This window comes from Gopherus evgoodei, chromosome 2, assembly GCF_007399415.2.
Source record: "Gopherus evgoodei ecotype Sinaloan lineage chromosome 2, rGopEvg1_v1.p, whole genome shotgun sequence".
NCBI lineage: Eukaryota > Metazoa > Chordata > Testudines > Testudinidae > Gopherus > Gopherus evgoodei.
The window spans coordinates 144161971-144186086 of record NC_044323.1 but is presented as its reverse complement, the minus strand read 5'-3'; positions in this window follow the sequence as shown (position 1 = coordinate 144186086).

Below are 24116 nucleotides of genomic sequence, written 5' to 3'. Positions count from 1 at the left end.
TTAGGCAGATGCCTAACATATTTTTGCAAGAAATAACTTAGGGACTTAAGCCTCTTGACCCTAGGAGATCCCATGCAAGTGTCCTAACCACTGGGCTAAAGGTTATAAGTCAGTGTTTCTCAAACTTTTGTATTGGTGACCCTTTCCACACAGCAAGCTTCTGAGTGTGACCCTGCCCTGCTTATAAATTAAAAACATTTTTTAAACTATTAAACGTTATAAATGCTGGAGGCAAAGTAGGTTTGGGGATGGTGACTGACAGTTCATGAACCCCACATAATAACCTCATGATCCCCCAAGGGGCCATGACCCCCAGTTTGAGAATCCCTGTTATAAGTGGACTGACAAATCTGTACGTGGTTTATTGGCCCAAAAATGACTCCAGGAGAGGGGCTCCCAGCTGTGGATTGCAAGCAGAAATGGGTGCTTAACTTTATGAGAGGGGCAGAGTTTAGAAGACATACTTCTCATTGGCATATTCCACTGGCTAATTTAGACAACTATCCATCTAGGATGCTGGTATTTGTGGATCTCTTATTCTTAGGAGCCTACATGTCTAACTCAGGCTTTTTGGATCCCAGTGATTTTGAAGGTGCCTGAAAGTTAGGATCTAGGCTTATAGCCTCTTCCAAAGTGAAAATTAGGTCTTGGATGAGTCTGTAGCTTTAGAGTGTAGTTGTGAAAAACTAAAGGTAGAAAGTGTGGAGAAGACATATTAGGCCATTGCTTCAGAGGCATTGTCAATTTGATTCTTAAGTTTTTTAGCACGCTAAGTCTTGGGAATAGTTATCACTGTATCGGATAGCATCTTAGTCAGCAACTCTAGTAAATTTTTGCTTTCTGAAAGTCTAACAATTAGGAGATTGCACATGTTGGACATGTTTCTGGATTCACATAGTGTTGGCAGAATATGAATTATGTTAAAATATTTGACAAAATATACTGATGGCCTTTGGGAAGACAAACAGAAATAGGCATGGGAATAGTTTAAAAACACTGACCACCAAACCACCAATTTAAAATATTATGGTTTAATTAAGCCACATACATATATAAAATAGTTTGGAAATAGTTATACTTGATATTTTAAATGGCTTTAAAAAGAAGTGTTTCAAATTCTATTTACCAGTTAAAAGTATTTTCTTAAAGAATGATTAAAGGTCTTGAGAACATGACCTATGAAGGAAGGCTGAAGGAATTGGGTTTGTTTAGTTTGGAAAAGAGAAGACTGAGAGGGGACATGATAGCAGTTTTCAGGTATCTAAAAGGGTGTCATCAGGAGGAGGGAGAAAACTTGTTCACCTTAGCCTCCAATGATAGAACAAGAAGCAATGGGCTTAAACTTCAGCAAGGGAGATTTAGGTTGGACATTAGGAAAAAGTTCCTAACTGTCAGGGTAGTTAAACACTGGAATAGATTGCCTAGGGAAGTTGTGGAATCTCCATCTCTGGAGATATTTAAGAGTAGGTTAGATAAATGTCTATTAGGGATGGTCTAGACAGTATTTGGTGTAGGGATCGGTCCTGGCTGGCAAGCCACCAGAAACCGCCCCCTGCATACCCCATCTTGCCACAGAATGCAGACTCCACATTATCATAGATTAGAAAAGTACAGCACGCTCTGCCTGCATGCAGCGGGTGAGGGGAAAAGGGGAAGAAAGAGTCCTCCACCAATGCGAAACAAGTAAACAAGGCTGTAAGTTATGCATGACACTGTAACCGAAAGAATAAAAAGGCTGCCACGCCGGACGACGGGGCGCCTTCCTGAGCAAACGAGCTGTCTGTGTCTGGTTCCTTCCTGCATCTGGTGACCCCGACGTGATTCCAGCCCTCCGTACCCACCGGCCGGTCGAGCCGTGGTGCACCACAGTGTGTCTTTGCGCACTCCCTTGTGAGTATGGGGGGGGACTTGTCCGTGCAGCAGAAGGCTCATGCGAGAGAGCTGGTTAAGTTACTCAAGGTAACCGGTCGCACAACAGCATCACAGCGACATGTGGAGGATTTGCTCCATGTTATAGAGGTTAAGTGCCCTTGGTACCCCGAGAGAGGGTCTCTCGAGGTTTCTGACTGGCAAAATGTAGGCGAACGGCTCCTAAAGGAGCCACGAGCGCCCATCCAACACATCTTGCTGTGGCAACACTGTGCAGAGGCAATCAGGCATTTGCGGAAGGAAGCGCCCCCGCTTGCCTCTCCCACCCCTATCCCACCTCCATCCTATGTCACGGAACCTAAACCCCCTTGTCCTGCCCCTAGGGCGACGGCTCCCAGTCTTACCCTCTCTGATCCCCCGTTACCGTCACCTTCTTCTCTTTCTCCTTCGCCCTCGCCGGCTCAGAGCGCGGTACAAGCCGCTCTCCAGCAGGCGATGGCGACAGACGCTTCCCCCTTGTTGGAGGAATGGGAGGGAGAATTCCCGGCCCTTTATCCAGTTACTTATAGCTTGAACGAGGCCAGAGAGACAGTTGCTTCACATCACCCGTTACCGTTCAAAGTTATTAGCGAGCTGAATAACGGGATTCGCCAATCCAGCCTTAAGTCCACTTATGTGGAGGGTCTCATTGAGGCGCTGGGCACAGTCTATGTTATGTTACCAACAGACTGGAAACACCTGTTCCGAATGATTTTATCCCCCGCCCAGTATTGTGTATGGGACAGTGAGTTTCGGGCTGCGGCATTGGCCTGCTCCTCTGCACAGAACACTCCTGAACAAATTTATGGGTCGGGAGCGTTTGCAGAGGTGGATGCGCAATTGCCGCTCCCGACAGAATCCTTCAAACGCACTGCACTCTCCGTCATGCGAGCGTTGCGTCGCGTTCCCATGACTGGCAAGCCCTTGTCGTCATTCACTAGTATTAGACAAGGGTCTTCTGAGCCCTTTCATCAGTTTGTAGATAGATTAAAAGAAGCCATTGCCCGACAAATTGATAACCCAGAAGCCCAAGAAGAATTAATTCGTCGGCTGTCAGCAGAGCAGGCTAATGCCGATTGTCGCCGTATTCTCCAAACAGTCATTCACAGCGCGCAGTACTCTTTGGCGGATATGATCCAGGCTTGTGCCGAGGTGGGGACACAGACCCATGCCATGGCGTTGCTTGCCGGAGCCCTGCGCGCTGGCAGCAAACCTCTGGGCAATTGTTTTAATTGCAACAAGCCGGGCCATTTTCGCCGAGAGTGCCGGGCGCCGGGGGGAGGAGCTAGCCGGGAGCGGGGACAACCACCAGGGGGAGGGGGTGGAAACCGCCCAAACAAAAAGTGCCCCAAGTGTAACAAAGGCTTCCATTGGGCTAATCAGTGCCGCTCTACCCCTTCGGGAAACTCCCAGTCGGGCCCCCCTCGGGCCCCGGTCTAACCGAGGGAGAGAGCGGTTTCCCTCCCCCTGCCACATCTGGCAGTGCGGGTATCGATCTGGAAAACGCACAAGACATGAATTCTCAGCTCCCCGGGGAGGTACTCCTGATGCCCACTCAACTTCAGGGCCCCCTCCCTCCTGGAACGGTGGGGCTTGTGCTCCCCCGTTCTTCCGCTCACTATAAAGGCATTATGACTGTCCCGGGGGTCATTGATGCTGATTATACTGGCACCATCTATGCCCAGTATTGGGGGCAGCTTCCGCTGTCCCTTAAGAAAGGGGAGTCCTGGTCCCAATTGTTGTTGCTTCCTTACTATTGTCCCGCAGTTTCCCTACAGGAACGTACAGGGGGATTTGGCTCCACACGCGCTGACCCCCTGCAGCCCACCAACGGCGAAAAAGTAACAACTGACTCAACTTACCACCCTCAGGTCGCCGCCGTGCTCCAACACATACACAATCATAAGCCTACCTGTTCTTATCAAATCCACGGTAAGGTTTTGACGGGGCTCTTAGACACTGGGGCTGACGTCTCAGTGATAGCAAACAAGGAGTGGGACCCTTCCTGGCCCTCCGAAGTGGCCCCTTCGGTGTGGGGTGTTGGAGGTAGCCAAGCCTCCAAACAAAGTAGCAACTGGCTACCAGTGGTGGACCCAGCCACACAACTAACAGTGGCTCAAATTAAATCCTGTATCCTTCCCATTGAGTTCAACCTGTGGGGCCGAGATCTCCTTTCTCAGTTAAGAGCTACGCTTGTACTTCCTTAAATTTATGCACCCATATCACAATCATTATTACAGCGAAAGCTGGATTGAAACCGAAATTTACACGGCTTTTGTTAGCCCCCTCCTTAGCAATGGCATACATTGTAATGACTCCGATTCAGCTGCACAAGATGCCTATAGAGTAATATGTGACCCCTCTCACCGTAGCCGGTTGTTTGTCCGGCGCTCTTACTCACAAACCTCCTGCCTTGCGGTCCTACGCCCATTTCTGTATATTCGACAAATAGGAGGCCGCTTTGAAGTGTATTTTATAACCACCAACCCCAGCCACTCGCCTGCGGCGTTTTATGAGGAGAAGTATAGCGAGGACCGTAACTGGTGCCTAGCCTTAAGTGCCCTAAATCCCAACTGGGAACAGTTGGACCACCTTTATCGTGAATTTTTCCACCCCTTTAGTTAAAGTATTTTTCTCTGCCTTTATATGGCAGCTGCTTCCACCGCCTTGGCCCTCTCATGGAAACCTCATTCCCCTGTTTGGGTGGAACAGTGGCCCCTTCCCACCGAAAAGCTGGCCGCACTCAATGCCTTAGTTCAGGAACAATGTACAGCCCGACACCTTGAACCCACCACCAGTCCCTATAATACTCCTGTTTTCGTGATAAAAAAGAAATCAGGAAAATGGCGGCTATTACATAATTTGCGAGCCATTAATAAAATCCTAGAGCCCATGGGCCCCCTGCAATGCGGCTCCCCAAATCCAAATCTTATCCCCCAAGGTTTCCAATTGGCTGTAATCGATTTAAAGGATTGTTTCTTCTCCATCCCGCTCCAGGACCAAGATAAAAAGTATTTTGCTTTTACCATTCCTGTCCTTAATAATTCTTGCCCAACCCAACGCTATCAGTGGACTGTTCTCCCTCAAGGCATGCTTAATAGCCCCACCTTGTGCCAGCATTATGTAAATACTGCCCTAACCCCCTTTCGGCAAAAGTTCCCCTCTCTCCTTGTTTACCATTATATGGATGACATCTTGGTCACCGCCCCTGTCCTCCCGAGGGAGTGGCTTAGTCAATTGACCTCTTCTCTGCAGGGTTACGGGCTACAAATTGCCCCTGAGAAGGTTCAGCTCCATGAACCCTTTCAATATTTGGGCCATAAGCTTCATGCCACCTACTCCACACCAATCCTTCCTTCTCTTCACCTTCCCAACCCTGTTACTTATGTGGTTCTACAACAACTTTTGGGAGCTATTAATTGGCTCCACCCCTATTATCAAATTACCACTCAAACATTGCGTCCCCTCTTTATGGCCCTCACTCAAGGCAAACATCCTTCTGATCTTATTACCCTTTCTACTGAACAATTGGCTGTTTTAACTGCATTAAATCAGCTTTTAGCCCAACGCTGGGTGGACCGTGCCTGCGAGAATGTGCCACCAAAATTAATCTGTCTCTGTGACACCCTGCAGCCCTGCGCCATTGTGGCTCAGGAGCCTGCTGCTGCCCCGCTACACATTCTTAAATGGCTCTACCTCTCACATTCTCCTCCTAATACCACGCCCCCGAAGAGACTGTCCCCCTTGGAGCTCATGATTGCCCAGCTAATTACCAAAGGCCGACACCGCTGTCGCGCCCTTTTTGCATTGGATCCTGTGGAAATTGTTCTTCCTCTCCCATTACGCGGCACCAAATCAGCCCTTGCTTTTTCTGATGCCCTCCAACTGGCTCTGGCAGGTTTTGTGGGTTCCCTTTCTTATCACACTAACAAAGATCCCCGCTTACATGCCATTCGTCACATTCCCACTGTGTTTCGTAATCTTTGCCAGCACACCCCTATAGCTAATGCACTTACAGTTTTTACTGATGGCTGCCCTACCCGCGGTGTGGTTTCTTGGCGTTCTGACACACAATGGCATTCAAAATTTACTACTCCCCAAACCAGCCCTCAGCGAGCGGAACTTGCTGCTCTTTGCTTGGCCTTTTCTCACTTCCCCGCCATCCCACTCAATGTTATAACAGACAGTCTTTATGTTGCTAATGTTGGCACTGCTATAGCCGGAAGTTATGTTACTCCGCTCATGGAGCGGTCACTCCTTGCCCTCTTCCTTACCCTCCAGCAGTTGTTACGTGCCCGGACCCATCCATTCTTCATTGCACACATTTGTAGCCACCTTCCCCTCCCTGGGGCATTGTCTGAAGGCAACGCTTATGCTGATGCACAAGTGCGCATTTCCTGGGTTCACTCCCCTACCTCCAGCCACGCCTTTCATCATCAAAATGCTAAAGCGCTTGCTCGACAATTTTCCATCCCATTGGATGAAGCTAAGGCTGTTGTCCAACAATGCCCGCAGTGTTCCTCCCTTCATTCCTACCCTCCCACTGGTGTTAACCCCCGCGGCCTCGGCGCCAATCAGCTTTGGCAAATGGATGTCACACAATTTGGTCCTGCCATGAGGGCAGGGGACTGGACTCGATGACCTCTCGAGGTCCCTTCCAGTCCTAGAGTCTATGAGTCTATGAGTAAAAGAATTAAAATGTCTAAAATGTTGGGTTGTAAATATAGGTTTCAAGTTACAAGCATCACAGTGACTGTACAAAAAAGAAATAATGTTAGTACTGGAGCGATTGAGCTAATGTCTGTGTTAATCCTTTGAACATGCCCAACATAAATGAGATCTCTCAGGAAGCTGAAGCATTCTAAGTCTGAATGTACTGATCTCTGTTACTGTTTTCCAATTAGCTCTACTCTGTATGTGTCACACCAAAAGTTTTTTTTGGGGAAAAAAAATTGTTTTGGTTTCCTTTGTTTGAATGTCATGAAAGTTGTCAGTGCTCTTGAAAAAATTCATTCATCTTGTTTAGTTTTGATGGGAAACATCTCACATTCTTTAATTTTGAAAAAGCTCTCTCCTCTCTTTTTCCACTAGGAAAGTTTATTTAAAGAGAGAGAGAATGGCCTTTTTCTTCAAAAGTTCAGAACAAAGTTCATTTTTTGTCCAAATGTCTAATGTTTACATTTCACCACAAATTTTTGATGAAAACGATTTGTTGTCTGACAATGTTTGTCTAAACTCCTTTTTTCTATGTAAAAAACTTTTAACCATCTCCAATAAAAATGTCTTCTCTTCAACCAACCTGACTTCTGAGTGATTATTAAACATGATAGAAGAGAGTAGTGGTTCTGGCATCAGAAGCAAGATGTGGGAGAGCCAGACAAGAACATAAAGGAGCAATGGACAAACAGATGTGGGGGAAATGAGGGCAGAACAGCAGAGAATGGAAAACACCATATTAAGGGAACAGAGAGAGAGAGGGGAATATAGTGGCTTGAGGGGAAATGATTACAGAGACCAGGGCGGAGGGAAGTAGAATAAATTGTAAAAGAAAAAAAATTCTTAAACCAATTAGTGGTGTAATTTAATTTTTAAAATAAAAAGGAGAAATGGAGAAGACAGGAAGATGAGAGAATAAATAAAAATAGCACATACTAGATGAAAGAAAAGGGAAGAGGGAGAATGAGAAAGCAAGATGGAAAGTGAAAAGAAAGAATCTGGAAAAAGTAAAGAGAAACAAGAGAAAAGATTTAGGATAGTGAACTGTATTGATTTGTTTCTCTTCCTGTATTTCTTGTATTTTCCTGAGAGATGCCTCAGAGCTGTGGAAGCAGAGAGAAAGTGGATGAGAAATGATTCTGCATTGAAGACTTCAGTTTTAGAGCTGGCCATACACTTTTAAAAACAGTGGCAAGTTTTCCTCTATTTGTCAAGCCCTGACATAACATTGTATCCATTTCTCCATCTATAAAATTAAGTAAACAATGATTTACTAAGGTGCTTAGAGGGTGCATGATAGTAACTAACATTTGTTCAGAACTTCAAAAACCACCTTGTTTTAATGCTAGGTATAATGAATTTTGTGCTAAAGCAAATGAAGGCGAACAATATGGACTTGCACCAGACATAGTACAGGCAGGATTTGCAAAAAGCTTCTGCTAATACACCTCACTTTTAACCTACAGTTTACTTATTATTCCAGTCCTGTTTTTCTCTGAAGCAGGCATAGCCAGACATGCCAAATTGTGTAGCATACAGAAACAATGACTAGAATGAGAAAGGCAAAGGTTTCATTTCCACTTGAGAGAGAAGGCAGGAGTCCAATCTCCATAGGTGAAAGAACTCAACTTCTATTAACCCTTTAACTATTTGAACTAATAATCTGGTTCAATGGAGCATTGATTAAAGTTAGATTGTGAACTTTTGGAGAGTAGCCTACCATCCAAATCTCTCACTAATTGTATATCAGTAGAAAATAGTATCTTTACTATGACATATTAATCTTTGTTTGGTTATGATCAAATAGACAAGCTGAATGAGGGAAAGGAACAAAGATTGTTAGTATGTCCTCTTAACTCTCTTTATGTTTAACAAAATTATTGAAACAATTCTATGGCAAACTTTCACAAAAAAAATTTTAAAAATCATTTTCATCTAAACATCTTGTGGAAAATTTTGATTTCTTGGATGAAATTTGAACAACAATTGGCCTTAGAGTAAAATATTTCCATTTAGAAATACTACCAAGGAAATTCATGGTAGTTGTAGTTAAGAATCACCATGCCTTTATTTTCCTCCATAAGCCCATTTCCCAGTTGGACTACATTTCCCATCATGGACTGTGGTTTCCCCATCTTGGAGAGAGGAGGTAGTGAGTCATGGGACTTCCTAGCTGCTGTGCATCATAGGATATGTAGTTCATCCAGGGAGCCCTGTCCAAAACAGTGAAAAGACACACTGAGCTATGACTTAAGCTTCCATTAGCCAACACAGCAACATAAAAAAACAAAATATTTCACTTTCAGGCATTTGTTCTTTCAATAAAAATGGAAACTTTCTGTGGAAAACACATACTTTTGCAAGAAGTTCTTAGTTAGACAAAAAACCAATTTTCCATTTGGAAAACAAGTATTAATGGAAATTTATTGTCTAACCCTTATTCCTCTAGAATTTTCCCAGAGTACAAAAGAAGAACATACCATTTTCTCACAGGATGGGTTACCCCTTTCAGGACCAGCCTGTATCCAGCTCCACCTTCTTCTAAGATCAGATATTTTAAAGATAGAAAGAATTGAAGAGAATAGGACTGTAGGGTGATTGCAATGATTATGGGAGGGTAGGTCTAGTCAATAACTGCTTGTGGAAAGAAAGATGGTATAGGGATTAGGTGTAATGTTTTTGTTTCTCCTGGAGAAGGACAGTTCAACAGTTGACATAAAATACCTCAAGGAAGATGAGATATTTTGGGCTTGTGAGAGAAACTAGAAGAGATTTCTAGAGGTATTATTTGTGGGTCTCTACCAAAGCACTGTGGAAGAATCCCAGCAATAAAAGATTATTTGTGAGCCCTGCATCAAAAGGTAAAGGTTGAACTGTTGATAAAGATTTAAACCTGTGGAGAGGAGGAGAAAAAGCGTGAGGTTGGGGGCCTGGTCTGTGTCCTGACCTTGAAGGACTATAGGGAAGATGGAAAGAAGTGCACATCCTTGTGTTCAAGAGGAATGTTAACAGCTGATTAGAGTTGTCCCCAGGAGTGGCAAGAACTAGACTCAATCAGATAATTAAGGTGATGAACTAAGCTGAGGAGGGCAATAGAGTGCTTGGTTTCACTGGGCTGGAAGAAGATTATTCTCATTTGTCTGGAGGACTAAGTCAACTCACCAGCCAGAAGAACCCTGCAGATTACAAAGGGAAACAGTTAGTGGATACATTTTGAAAGTGCACAAGGTAAGCTGCTGTTATACACTTCACTTTGCCTTCCCATATAACATTCAGTTATGCCCTTGGGCTTTGTGGCTCTGCTAGTGAGTAAGACAAAATAAGCCCTATTGCCTCTACACTCTCCTTCAGGACCATATTAATCTTGTCCAGGTTGACTGAATTGTGGGGATGCAGGGAAAATAAAATACTGGTACTGTAAAACTGATGCTTTTTCCTGGGAGGAAGAGGGGGAGAGTAGGTGGAGCTATGGCTTGCCCTGAGAAGGGGTGAAATAAGGTACTCCTCACACCCATGAGGTCCTCCTCTGAGGCACCATTACTTCCTGGCACTCCTTTGTGGCTGGCACAGCTATGTATTTTTACTCTATGCTGATCCCAATGGTTCAACAAAAACTTAAATCACTCAACAATATATATGTTGTTTACCACTTGCAGGGAGTTACTGAGTGCTGTGGTATGCTAATTCCTTGTAGGTGTGTGGTTGCAAGTTCCATGCCTCATAAACTGAGCGGCAAGCACTGTAGGTGCGTCAGACACTAGGCAAAGGTTTCATCCTTCCTTAGGTCCCACTTAGGATTTGATTGTCTGAATAAGTAATAGGATTATTTTACTAGGGCTGGGGGAACATTAAAAAGAGCAAATAAAGGGTACACAATGACTTCAACCAGCCTTAACTTAGGTCTGAGGGGCAGGTCAATTAAAGGGTATTAAATGTAATTGGGCCCATTGGACTTCTCCTTATTGTCCTGCCATCCACACATGCCATTCCCCTATTCCATTTGCTTGGAAGTTGCTGCTCTGTATTCTCCTACTGCTGGTTTCCTGTCAAGCAACAAGCTGCTTCAGTGCCTGGCTCTCAGCTTTTCAATCCTACCATTTAGTCTGCCTGTTAAATTGCCTACTCTTTAGATGCAAGTCCAGGGTAACTGCCTTTAGCCTTTCAACTACCAGGAAGCTTCCCCTTTTCACTGACCAATAACTTTCCAGTGCAAAAGAAAAAAGCATTTCACTAAATAGTCAGCACACTAGACCAAGCCCCAAAAGCCTTTAAGTTTTTTCTGACTGAAGGATAATGAAGCTGTACTCTAATGGAGGTGGAACAGAATTCCATAGCTATGATATGAAAAACTGTCAAGGAGATGGGGGGGGGGGGGAATCTCCAATCCCTTAGAGGTGGTAGCGTTAACGAGAAACAGCTGTAGGAAGCTTGACTATTGCAGAAATAGAATAGGGTATGGTCCAATTAGCTACTAAGCCTTAGTAAAACCTGCTGGTAGAGGGAGGGATGTGATGCACTATATAATACAGGCTCAACTCATGCTGCTGACACAGTGGTAAGTGAGGGGTGTTTTAAAGATAGCGCCAGACTGGAAAAGAAATCATTGAATTTGAGATGGTTGGGTAAAGACAGGGTTATTCTTCTCTTTTAAAAAAAAACTCTAGACTTTCCTGAGAGGAGAAAGATAAAGTGTGTATGTTAGACACACAAGGTGTGATCCACGAAGCAGCTTAGGTGCCTAAACTCCACAGCTAGGCACCAAAGTCCCCTTGTGCAGCTCTGCTGTGATCCATGTGGCTAACTGCTAACTCTGTTGGTGCCTAAACTGACTTGGTGCCACTTTTCCACTGTAAAAGTTCCCTAGGCACCTAAGTTTTAGATCCTGAGGCATGTGCACTGCTCCCCCACTGTGGATGCCTATCTCCCACCTAAGCTACAGAGCAATTAATGAATAAGGGGAAGATAGGAGCTTGTCCATCTCAGTCACATGTGGGATTCTCTCTGATAGGCAGTCTCTGAGCATGCTAACTGGATCAGGTCCCATTCAAAATCTGCCCACCTTATCACTTTTAGTCCTATGTTTAAAATGCTCAGCTGGGATGTGTGAGATCCAAGTTCAATACACCCCTCTTTTAGAGGGGGAGAAATGATTTGAATAGAAGAACTCCCAGGTGGGTGCCCTAATCACCGGATTACAGAATTATCTTCACTCTGTCTCTGGCCATTTAAATATTTATCTGGATCAGGAACAGAGTGAAAGGGAATAACTGGGGAGCTCCACTCGGAAGTGGGAGATCCCAGGGTCCAATCTCCCTGCTTCAACTACTCTTCCATTATTTATCCACAGTGGAACAGCTGAGATGGAGGGACCCTCAAATCAGAATATGCCTTAGGAGAGTGCTCAAACCACTAAACTCAGAAAGAAGATTTGAAGCAGGGTCTCCCTTTTCTGCCTCTGACAGAGAAAGAGGAATTGATCCTGGATCTCCTGCATCACTAACAAGTGCTCTAACCATTGAGTTAGTGAGTTTTTTTGGCTTTTAAAAAAGTGGGAATACTAACCTAAACTCCCTGTTCCCCAAATGAGAAGTTGGTAACCGCGTTTACCCTCTGCTACACTGCTGGCTCTAACTGCTAGGCTAAATGTTGCAAGGTGGGCTCCTCCTGGCTGCTTTGTATGGAGTCAGGCAGGCACCTAACTTATTTTTACAAGAAGCAGCTTAGACACCTAAGCTGCCTAACTCTAGGCAGTGGGTTCCTGTTTGTGGAGGGCTACTTTTTTTTTGTTTGTTTGTTTTAAATCACCTCCTTATACAGCAGCGAAGTGCATCTAATTCTGAAAGAGAGGGGAGGGGCTAAGATGGCCAGGAGAGATGCCAATCAGAGGGGTGAGCTTAGGTGGCTCTCTGTCTAGTGTACTGGCTTTTGTGGATAACCTTCCTCCGTGTCTGTCTCTCCCCATTTGTTGTACAGGGAGCCTAGATGCTGAAAACAGACTTTGTGGCTTGCAGTATTGTTCCTTTGACTTTTCTAAATGTCTTAAAATTTAGGTGCTATGATTCTTAGTACTGCAAAGTCTAAATCCCCTTTTGGATCCTACCCACAAAACGTATGGGGAAATGGAACTATAAGTAAATGGGTGTGCATGCTGGTAAAACAATACTGGTAATGCTTTTAAGAACTACTACATTTGTCTTCCTTCCTGCATTTTAAAGGCGATTTTGATTTAGAGAGTTTATTTTTTTGCAATAATTTAATGAATGGGTGATTTAAAAGCTTTTAAGAATATTTAGGATGCACTTTTAAAGTAGCCTTTTGGAAGTGTCTTAGTGATCATCCACTAAACATGCTTGTTTTTATTTCTAGAATACCTATTGTAGCAGCAAAATCCACTCCAGAGATGTATCAAAATCTCCCAGGGAGGGAAGAAAACCCCAAAGCTAATAACAAAACTATATAGCTAGAAACAGTCAAAATTCCATTTACTCACAGTATCCAGCGTTTGCTGCTACCATTACAAACCTCTTTAATACACATGAAAATAACTTTAGCTCTAACTTACAGCCTGTCTGCCAGTCATTTCAGGTGTGTGTTTATTTTTAGGCAGAAGACAGCCAGGGCTTCTAGATTCTAAATTTGTATAGAATATTCCTTTGCCAAGCAAAGTATCTTTTTGAACTCTCTGGGTACGTCTACACTATGGGATTATTCCGATTTTACATAAACCGGTTTTATAAAACAGATTGTGTAAAGTCGAGTGCACGCAGCCACACTAAGCACATTAATTTGGCGGTGTGCGTCCATGGTCCGAGGCTAGCATCGATTTCTGGAGCGTTGCACTGTGGGTAGCTATTCCATAGCTATCCCATAGTTCCTGCAGTTTCCCCCGCCCCTTAGAATTCTGGGTTGAGAGCCAGTGGCTGATGGGGCAAAATCATTGTCGTGGGGGTTCTGGATAAATGTCGTAAGTCGTTCTTTCCTCCAGGAAAGCAACGGCAGACAATCATTTCGCGCCCTTTTTCCCTGGATTGCCCTGGCAGACGCCATAGCACGGCAACCATGGAGGCCATTCAGCCTTTTTTTTTTTACAGTCACCGTATGTGTACTGGATGCCGTGGACAGAGGCGATACTCCAGCGCTACACAGCAGCATTCATTTGTTTTTGCATGATAGCAGAGATGGTTACCAGTTGTTCTGTACTGTCTGCTGCCAGTGTAATTTGGCAATGAGATGACGGTTATCTGTCCTTCTGTGCTGTCTGCTGCTATCACGGGTGCCCCTGGCTGAGATTGGCCGGGGGTGCAAAAGCAAAACTGGGAATGACTCCCCAAGTCAATCCCTCCTTTATGGTTTCTAAAAATAGTCAGTCCTGCCTAGAATATGGGGCAAGTGTACTAGAGAACCAGTGTATCAGAGAGCACAGCCGCTCCGTGTCAGATCCCGCAGAAATGATGAGCTACATGCCATTCACGGGGGGTGCCCCTGCAACAACCCCACCCATTGCTTCCCTCCTCCCCCAACCTTCCTGGGCTACCGTGGCAGTGCCCCCCCCATTTGTGTCATGACATTATAAAGAATGCAGGAATAAGAAACAGTGACTTGTTAGTGAGATAAAATGGAGGGGAGGCAGCCTCCAGCTGCTATGACAGTCCAGGCAGGACATTAAGCGGTGTAGGGGAGAGGAGCCCAGCATGCCACTGCTATGATGGTCCAGGCAGTACAGAATCTTTTCTTTACACCAGAAAGGGAGGGTGCTGATGGAGCTCAGCCCCCAGTTGCTATGATGAGGATGGATAGCAGCAGTTCTGTCCCATCTACTGGGAATGACCAGGATCATTCCTATTTTTACCCAGGCGCCCCTGAGGCCAGCCAGGGGTATTTAGCAGTTATCAAGCACGGGCTGATGGTGACAACGGATATCAGTCATATTGTACTGTCTGCCACCGGGGAGGGGAGAAGAGCCGATACTGCTCTTCACTGCTGCAGCATCGCATCTACCACCAGCATTCAGTAGACATAGGGTGACATTGAAAAAAGTAAAGAAATGATTTCTTTGCCTTTTCTTTCACGTGGTGGGGGGAGGGAGTAAATTGACGAGCTATACTCTGAACCACGCTGGACAATGTGTTTGAACCTACAGGCATTGGGAGCTCAGCCAAGAATGCAAATACTTTTCGGAGACTGCTGGGGACTGTGGGATAGCTGGAGTCCTCGGTACCCTCTCCCTCCTTCCCTCCATGAGCGTCCATTTGAGTATTTGGCTTCCCATTACGCTTGTCACGCAGCACTGTGTAGCCTGTAGATTTTTTTTTTCAAACGCTTTGGCATTTCGTCTTCTGTAACGGAGCTCTGATAGAACAGATTTGTTTCCCCATACAGTGATCAGATCCAGTATCTCCTGTACGGTCCATGCTGGAGCTCTTTTTGGATTTGGGACTGCATTGCCACCTGTGCTGATCAGAGCTCCACGCTGGACAAACAGGAAATGAAAATCAAAATTTCGCAGGGCTTTTCCTGTTTACCTGGCCACTGCATCCGAGTTGAGATTGCTGTCCAGAGCGGTCACAGTGGTGTACTGTGGGATACCGCCCGGAGGCCAATACTGTCGATTTGCGGCTACACTATCCCTAATCCGATATGGCAATACCGATTTTAGCGCTACTCCTCTCGTCTGGGAGGAGTACAGAAACCGATTTAAAGAGCCCTTTATATTGATATAAAGGGCCTCATAGTGTGGATGGGTGCAGCGTTAAATCGGTTTAACGCTGCTAAAATCGGTTCAAATGCGTAGTGTAGACCAGGCCTCTGAGTTCAGTCAGACACTGTGGATGAGACATGAGTTTTATGTAGCTCTGCTTAAGGTGATCTTTGGCAGCCTCTGTTACTTCATCTGTAAAATGTGGAGAAAGGAATGATGCTAGCCTGCTTTTACTACTAAGGGTATGACTCGTTGCTCAGTAATAAGGGATATGAAAGGCACAAATATATACATCAGCCAGAGGTCGCTCAGAACTCCTGTTCTCAACTCAGTACACTTAGGCTAAAGGGTATCTCAGTGGGATGGCTGTGGACAAGAGCCTGATGCAGCTGAAAAGTACTGTGTGTGGCCAAATGCTGTACTTGAGAAACTGTGGGTCTGGTTCTTTCAGAAGTACTGAGCACTTTTAAATAAAGCAAAAGAGAAGTGTGAGTGCTCAGCAGCTCTGAAAATCAGGCCCAATGCTGTTTCAGGTTGAGTTCCTGAAGCCAATGGCCACTTTTAAACAGGGCCATCTGTGGGAGGGATGAAGGAGTGAAAGAGGTTGCAGGCAAGGGGGGGCAGTTGGCCCCAGGTTCCCTACTTGAGAGGGCCCCTGAACTGAGTGGTAGTGTGATCGGCACACAGGGTTGCAATGCTACTCACTGAAGTTTGGCTTGATAGCCTCCCTCTCACGACAATAGGGCAGATGGGTCAAACCTGAGTGACTCTGTGACCCTACATGCTGGATCACAATGCCTGGAATGGGGAGCTGGGCCCAGCCCTGCAGGACAGGAGCCACCACTGCAGGGTGTGGGCTCACTCTCCAATTCCCGAACCCACCAGGCCTCCCCTCATTAGTAATTTTTTTGGAAGTGTGTGTGGACGGTGTCACAGTTTCAGTTTTTGACTCAGGCCCCCAGAAGGCTCTGTGTGGCCTTGCTCTTGAAAGCTTTGGCTGAAGGACCCAATTCTGCTTCAGTTATGCATGCACATGAGGACTTGAATGAGATGTGTATCTGAGGACAGGCTTGTGCCTGTTAACCACACATCTGAGGTTGCCTGAACTTTTCAGCAGAGCTCCTAAATGTTGTTGTAGGACCCTCATGACTGAGGGGGCAAACAGAAGATGCTTCCCCAAGCCCAGCTGGTACTGGAGGAGTTCCTGGCAGGGCAAATCCAATTAGAGTTAAACTGCCAGTGAGCTATAGGGGAATGAGGCCTGGAGCTGGTCACTCTGGCCACCAAGAGAGTCTGCAAGAACAATGGGTTCTGGTAGCTGAATCTCACCTCAATCCACTATAAAGGGTCTTCCTCCAGCAACCATAATGCTGTCCCCAATTACATAGTGCGTTCAGTTTCCCCTTGGGATGACATTAGATCAAGGGCGGGCAACCTTTTTGGCCTGAGGGTCGTATTGGAAATTGTATGGAGGGCTGGTTAGGGGAGGGTGGTATGGCCCAGCCCCCAACTCCAATCTGTGCTCCTTGCCCCCTGATGGCCCCCCTGGGACTCTTGTTCCATCCAACCCACCTTGTTCCCTGATGCCCCCCCAGTCACCTGACCACCTCCAAAACCCCTGCCCCTGACTGTCCCTGCCACCCTATCCAACCCCCCTCCTCCTGACTGCCCCCTGGGGACCTCTGCCATATACAACCTTCTCCTCCCTGTCCCCTGACTGCCCCCAGAAGCCCTGCCACCCCATCCAACCCCCTCTCCTTCCTGACAGCCCCCCAGAACCGATGCCCTCATTCAACCCCCCTGTTCCCCACCCTCTGACTGCCCCAAACCCTTTCCACCCCCTGACCTCTTCTCCCTGAACTCCCCTACCCTCTAACTCCACCTGCTCCTTGCCCCCTTACCGTGCTGCCTGGAGCACTGGTGGCTGGCAGTGCTACTGCCACACTGCGCAGCACTGGGTCAGGCCGGGCTCTGCAGCTGTGCTGCCCCAGGAGCTCACAGCCCTGCTGCCCAGGGCATTGCACTGGCGGTGGGGAGAGGAAAGGGTAAGCTTCCTGGGGCAGGAGCTCAGGGGCTGGGCAGGAAGGTCCCATGGGCCTGATGTAGCCCATGGGCTGTAGTTTGCCCACCTCTGCATTAGATGCTATTGTTCTAACTCAGGTTGAGGGATAACTAGATCTTGCCTCTTTCTACTCTATATCTTTGCATTCTGCTGTGCTCCAAAGACTGATCTCAATGATTATGCTAGAGGGTCAACCAGTAGGCCATGTATGGAGCCTTAAACATGGAGTTCTCAAATACACAAAGTATCCCTTGCTGCTAAGTGTTTTTCCCTTGTCACAGCTATGCAGCTGGAAGACTAACTTCATGGCTGCGCATAGTGTATCTTTATTCTTGACCTGGGCAACCTCCCTCTTTTTGTTGTGGATGTACTGTTGGGCAGTATTTAATGAAGACCATGACTTCTCTGTCACAATACAACTAATTTAAGCAGCTATTCAAGCCTTTAGGCAAAGCTCAATTCGGAGGTATATTATATGAACACCAGAGTTATGAACTAATCAGTCAACCATGTTTGGAACCAGAAATGCACAATCAGGCTGCAGCAGAGACCGCCCTGCCCTTGTCCCCTTCCCCCCTCACCCAAAGCAGCAAGTACTATTTAAAATATTTTCCCTTTTTTTTTCCCCTTCTGCATAGTAAAGTTTCAAAGCTGTATTAAGTCAATGTTCAGTTCTAAATTTTTGAAAGAACAACCATAACATTTTGTTCAGAGTTATGAACATTTCAATTATGAACAATTTCCATTTCCAATGTGTTTGGAACTCTGAGGTTCCACTGTAATGTGGACTTGGAAAGTCTACTGAGACAATATTGCCTTAGTGAGGAAATACAGGTTGTAGCCAAAGTAATACTGGCAGCTGGAACAGGGAAATCTGTAGTCTCTTCCACTGTAAGCTCGTCTTGTTTATCCTTTTATGGGAACTTACTTTTCTTGTAGGCTTTCTACTGCATATAGATGGAAGACTTATGTACAGTGAAATATTTGTTCATCTTTCTAGTTCTTAGAGTCTGTTAAAGGCACAAATTTTGTTAACTAGCGGATAAAGCCTCCTGAATTATATAAACTGAGGTCAGGTTGTTGCCTTTTGTGTCATTGAAAGTGGCTGGGTGGGTGGGGGCACTGTTAGCATGCATATCTTCACAACAGTCAGTTTCTGACTAGCTCTCCAAGCCTTGTTTCTCATGCTCTGATAAATGACTTAGAAAGTACTTGCCCATGGAGCAAGATCTAGGGATCTTTGTCAGGGTCTAGGATGCTAAAGCAGTCCTGTCTGAGATCCCTTTTGTGGACTCATGCATTGGACTGATGCATTGTGTTCCTAAGGTCCCCTTGATCTGAGCAAGTGTCAGTTTCTTGTTCTCTTCAGCTTGTTGAGAATGAAGGTTAAAGAGTTTCTCTTACTCACAGAATTCTGTGAACCTGCCTGTCTTTTTTTTGGTTTGGTGTGTGGGTGTTTTTTTTGTTCAGGATTTTCCATCGCTCCAATACCTCCAGCAGACAACCTGGGTAGAAATGGTTTTCCCTAGTCTGCAGCCCTCCCATTCTGCCAAAGGGCTGCCATTCCAAAAGCAGGCTACCTAGGCTAATGACTCAATTGTTGTTGGTCCGGGAAATACTGACACTAGGCCTGGTAGCAAATGGCTTATTCAGTATACACTGAGATATTCAACATTCCAGCAATTTCCATAAACTCAGCTAGAATTAATGTTTCACACACTTCCCAATCTGTCACAGATGACAACAGTACAGAAATCTTACTAAAAGCCATGGAAGTTGTTGACTTCCATTGCCTTTTCTGCAGCCTCTTTTTGATGTTTTACCTTTTGATATTTGTTTATAATCTTTTTGTACCAGAGCTTGCTTATGCTTAGTTGGGGGGTTAATCATATTGTTTTCAATATGTTCTCAGGAAAGTATATTCCAAGGAAATTTTACAGATTGTTTTACTTAATTCACTCAAAATAGTACTATAGACGGGCTGGACCCATTTCTGATAGCTGCACTGATATCTTTTATTAGGGATACTTGTATACTAGTGTCAATATCTTATTCTCCTCGCTCCCTGCAATTAATTCATACTGAAGATCCTGTCCTTATGCTCAGATTTCTCTGTGGTTTAACTAAACAGCTCTAAGATTTGGAATATCACATTGTTCTAACAACTGTTAAAATATCACCAGAAATGCAAATAGAAATTAATCAAAGCCTTTAACAGTGGCCAAGAGTCTACAGAGTGCTGATGAAGACAGCAGAAGAGTCGCTGAATGGAGACAAAAACTAGCATTTTAAAAGTCTATTCTGTGGAAGAAATGGTATGGACAAGTTGGTGGAAGGAAATTGGAATAACATGATGGGAAGGGTAAACAATGACAGAAGGGAAAAGCAGGGGGGGAGAGAAATATGAGAGATTACAAATCAGCAGAAAAACTAGAGAGAAAACAGTATAATGTAGATTGGAAAAATGTTAACTTTTTTTGTCAGCTTTTATCCTTTCACTAAGAAGTACTCTGCAGAAAAATGTGTTTTTAAAAAGAGCTATTTTAAAAAGCCTAGTTTTAAAACAGTAATTGAAACTTAATACAATAACATTAAGATACTCCAGGGTTTGTTTGTTTTTTTTTTTTAGTCCATTAATACATGCCTCAGGTGATTGAAAGCAATCAGCCTGAGGGATGGTTTTGGGCTTGAGGCAATGGGATTAAATTGCAGTAAGGGAGGTTTAGGTTGGACATTAATCACCCTAACAGTTAGGAACTTTTTCCTAAACACTGAAATAAATTGCCTAGGGAGGTTGTGGAAACTCCATCTCTGGAGATATTTAAGAGTAGGTTAGATAAATGTCTATCAGGGATGGTCTAGACAGTATTTGGTCCTGCCATGAGGGCAGAGGACTGCACTTGATGACCTCTCGAGGTCTCTTCCAGTCCTAGAATCTATGAATAAGCCTCATAACACCTTGAGACATGTATTAATGGTGTAATAAAGCATACCCTGGAGTACCCTACTGTTAAATTTCTACTACTTTCTTTCGTAGAAGGAACATCTGTATACCTAAACCACCTTACTATGTAGAATACATTGTGACACTCTACACCATATTCTTTGCAGTGATACTATAAGATTATGACAATTTGCAAAGAATATGGGGTGCAGTGTCACATAATGTATTTTATGCAAGATAAGTCATGTGATGTGTCATTGAAAATTATGAGTTGCTGAAGATCCTATTTGTATGCATGTATTTTTGTATCTGAAGTTATGAATATTGACTGTATCTGTATTTCAATGTACTTACACCTTGGTAACGCCAACTAGATGTTTTCAGTCTAGATAGCTGGTTTGGAAGGCCTGACTCAGGGCAGTGATCCATTACAAAGAACAATAGGCCTTAGCAGAAGCTTAGCTCCCACCTGGTGAGCCTTCCTGTGAATGCTCCAAATAGCCTGTGAGTGATGGCTGCTATGACTCTACAAGGACATGTGATGAGACCACATGTCTCTAGACTCCATCTTGGGATGGCAGTTTTTTGCACAGATTGGTCTGGGAACCAAGCTTTGAAACAAAGGGTTCCTGCCATATACAGATTTTGCATAAGGCCAGAAGCAACATCATCTGGTGTTCTTCAATCCCCACACAAGAAGAATCCTGGAAACACCTGAGGAACAAAGAATGAACTGGGGGAAGTGCTGGTCTGAAGCTAAAGGGAATTTTAGCTTGTGAATGGAACACCTGGGGATTCCAAGCTGTAAGCAAGTATAGCTTGCTCCTTAAGATTTTGTAGTCTACTTGTATCCTCTCTTACGATGACAAACTGCTATTCATATCCCATCCATTTATTATATTAAGTTTAGGCTGTGTTTTTTGTTTATTTGCTAGGTCATTTGCTTTGATCTGTTTTTGCTATCATTTATCACCTACCATCTGTCTTTTGAAGTTAGAGCAAACATAAGTTTATTAACTATCTAAAGCAGTGTGTGGGAATTATAACTCAAGGCCAAAAGGTTGTTGCATATTCCTCTCCACATTGAGGAAGGGGGAAAATTTTATGAACTTGTACTGTATAGTTCCCTTTGCAGAGCAAGATGGTAAAATTTTGGGTTTATATTCCAGAGGGGGTGCATGCCTGAAAAGCTGGTAGTTGCCCTGGCTGTAGCCTTCTCAGGCAAGGGCTAGTCAGAGAGCCTGCCTTCGTGTAACTGCAAGTGAGCGTATCCCTACCTGTAGTATGCTGGTGAAAATGCAGGCTCTAGAGGGTTTTTGCAGCTTGTCATAGCAGTACAGTGTAAAAAGGAGCCCAGGCTGCTGGGCCATGGGGGCTCAGTTCCAGGTGGTATCCCAGGGGCAACCCATCACAGCATCCTGTTGGGGTGTTAGTTTAATCCAATTACAAATTAATGTTGCTTTAGTTCAATGTTAACCCTTTGTTTTCAGTGATCCATAAGTCTCTGATTACCTGATCACATTCAGCTTGTCAAAGAACATCATGGAAAAGTAATTGTATTTATGCAATCATACGCACATAATATCTTGCACAGTGCCGTGTACTACTCCACGAATGTCCGACCATCATTGATCACATCTCAGAATTGTATGGTAAAACTTTCTTAAAAACATACATTTCGTTGTGTGATAACTCTTTGGTTAGCTAGCATTTCTGGTGACGAAAACCTGAACCAAATTGGAAAAAAATCCAACTCACTGAAAAAGTCAACAAAATTTCATTTTTGGGGTCAAACACAAAATCAAATACCTCTATAGTCATTGAGTCAAAGCAAGGGAGAATGAGACTATAGCCAGGCAGTTAGGATACTCCCCAGGGATGAGGGAGACTCACGTTCAAGTTCCTGCTCCAATGACTATATATGGAGGTACAGTTTCAATAGGACAGATCCACACCTGTCTCTCTCTTAGCCCAGTGGCTAGGGGATTTTCCTTCAGTGTAGGCTACCCAAATTCAAATAATTTCTCCACATCAACCATAGCAGGGATTTGAACTTGGATCTCCTGTATTCCAGGTGACAGCTCTAACCATTTGGTAAATGTTATAAAGGAGGCACTGCCCTAGTCTGAGCCAACTACATCTGCATTCCCCCTCTATGATCTAGCATGGAGAGAGGAGAGGAAAAAGGACAGTGGGGGAGGGGCTTGGGGCTAGCCTCCCCAGCCAGGAGCTCAGGGGCTGGGCAAGCCAATCCCATGGGCCAGATGTGGCCCACGGGCCATAGTTTGCCCACTTCTGGTCTAGCGCCCACTCCAGCCTCTTCAGTTATCCCCATTCTTGGATGAAGGCCTCCTGACAAGGCATTTGCAGGCTGCTCAGTTCCTGCCCCACACAGTGAATTTCCTATCAAATAGTCTGCCTAAGCAGGCTTTTGCTTACTCTTTTTGAAGGCTATAAACAGTGTAATTGCCACAAGTATAAGTTACCACACATCTTTCTAAGCAAGCATTACAGAGAAAACATTTTTAAGAAGAACCTACATGTGGTGAGCTCTTGTAAGCTTATTAACACACAACTCCAGCAAGGGCTCTGGCAAATGAATGATCCTTCAAACCCCATCATAAGATTTTTCTGTGGTTATAAGTTCATAACTCAGAACAACCACACCCTTGAACTTGAGTCAGTCTTGTACAGTTTGGGTTTCTGGTCTGGTCCTCATATGACAAGTGATCAGCAGAAAATGCATTTCTCCTTAAGGTTCAGCTTCTAAAGGATGGGTCCAGAGATAAGTTGCCTTCCCCCCTCCTCCCAGGAATTTCTTAAGAATCCGACTAAACTTTGTTTGTCTAAGCTATTGTTTCAAAGAGTTTCTTGAAGCACAAGGCTTTCCCAGGCTTAGTCATATCTCCTAGAGAAGTTGTATACAATTCCACAGTAATGCAAATGTTTGCATTTTCAATACAATGAGCTCCTAAGATATATTTAAACGTTGTCTTGATGGCAGACCAGGTCATGCTAGAGTGTACTCGGGTCAATTCACTTGTGTATTTGTATAGATCAAAGCAATTAGTGTTTTGGGCATTTTAAACTTCATAAAACTAATGGGGTGTTGCATGCATTCTTTTCATTTGTTTGTTATAATGTAATAAATGTTTACATGGTAAATACCCCTGAAACTAAATAACTGATCAGACATCAAAGAAGCCTTGTGGAATGCTGATGAAGGACTTTATCAGAATGGTCATTGTGTGTGGTGACCTGAAGTCAAAAGACTAAGTACATACTCCAGATCAGTTGGTACTCAAGCTTTCACACCAAAAACAATGCTGGGGAGCCACTTCTATAGTAAACCAACTAAAGGTTTATTAGCGAAGCAAAAATGAGTTATTGAGAGATTAAAACTGGTAAAACATATGTACATGTGAATCACAGTTTGTAACTGCAAATGGTGGCAGTGGCCTAGTACACTGACAGTTCCCCCAGAATAACTCTGGAGATCTCCATCTTGTCATTCAGTTCAGTTAGAATCCAAACAGTCCAAAGATAAAGGATCTTTCTTTGCAACCATATTTGTTGTCTCTTCATACAGAAAACAAGCTAAAAGTGGCTCTACCCACATGGGCTTTTCCTTGTATGTTGGGGGTGGTAAGTGACTAGTCTCTTGAGACTGGGAGAAACCTGATGTGGTGTGATTTTTGGTTTAAGTGACCATTATCACAAAGTCCAATGTGTCTGGGTGGCAAGATAGGCTGGAAAGTCTAAGGGGACTGACTGTGACTCCTTGGTAA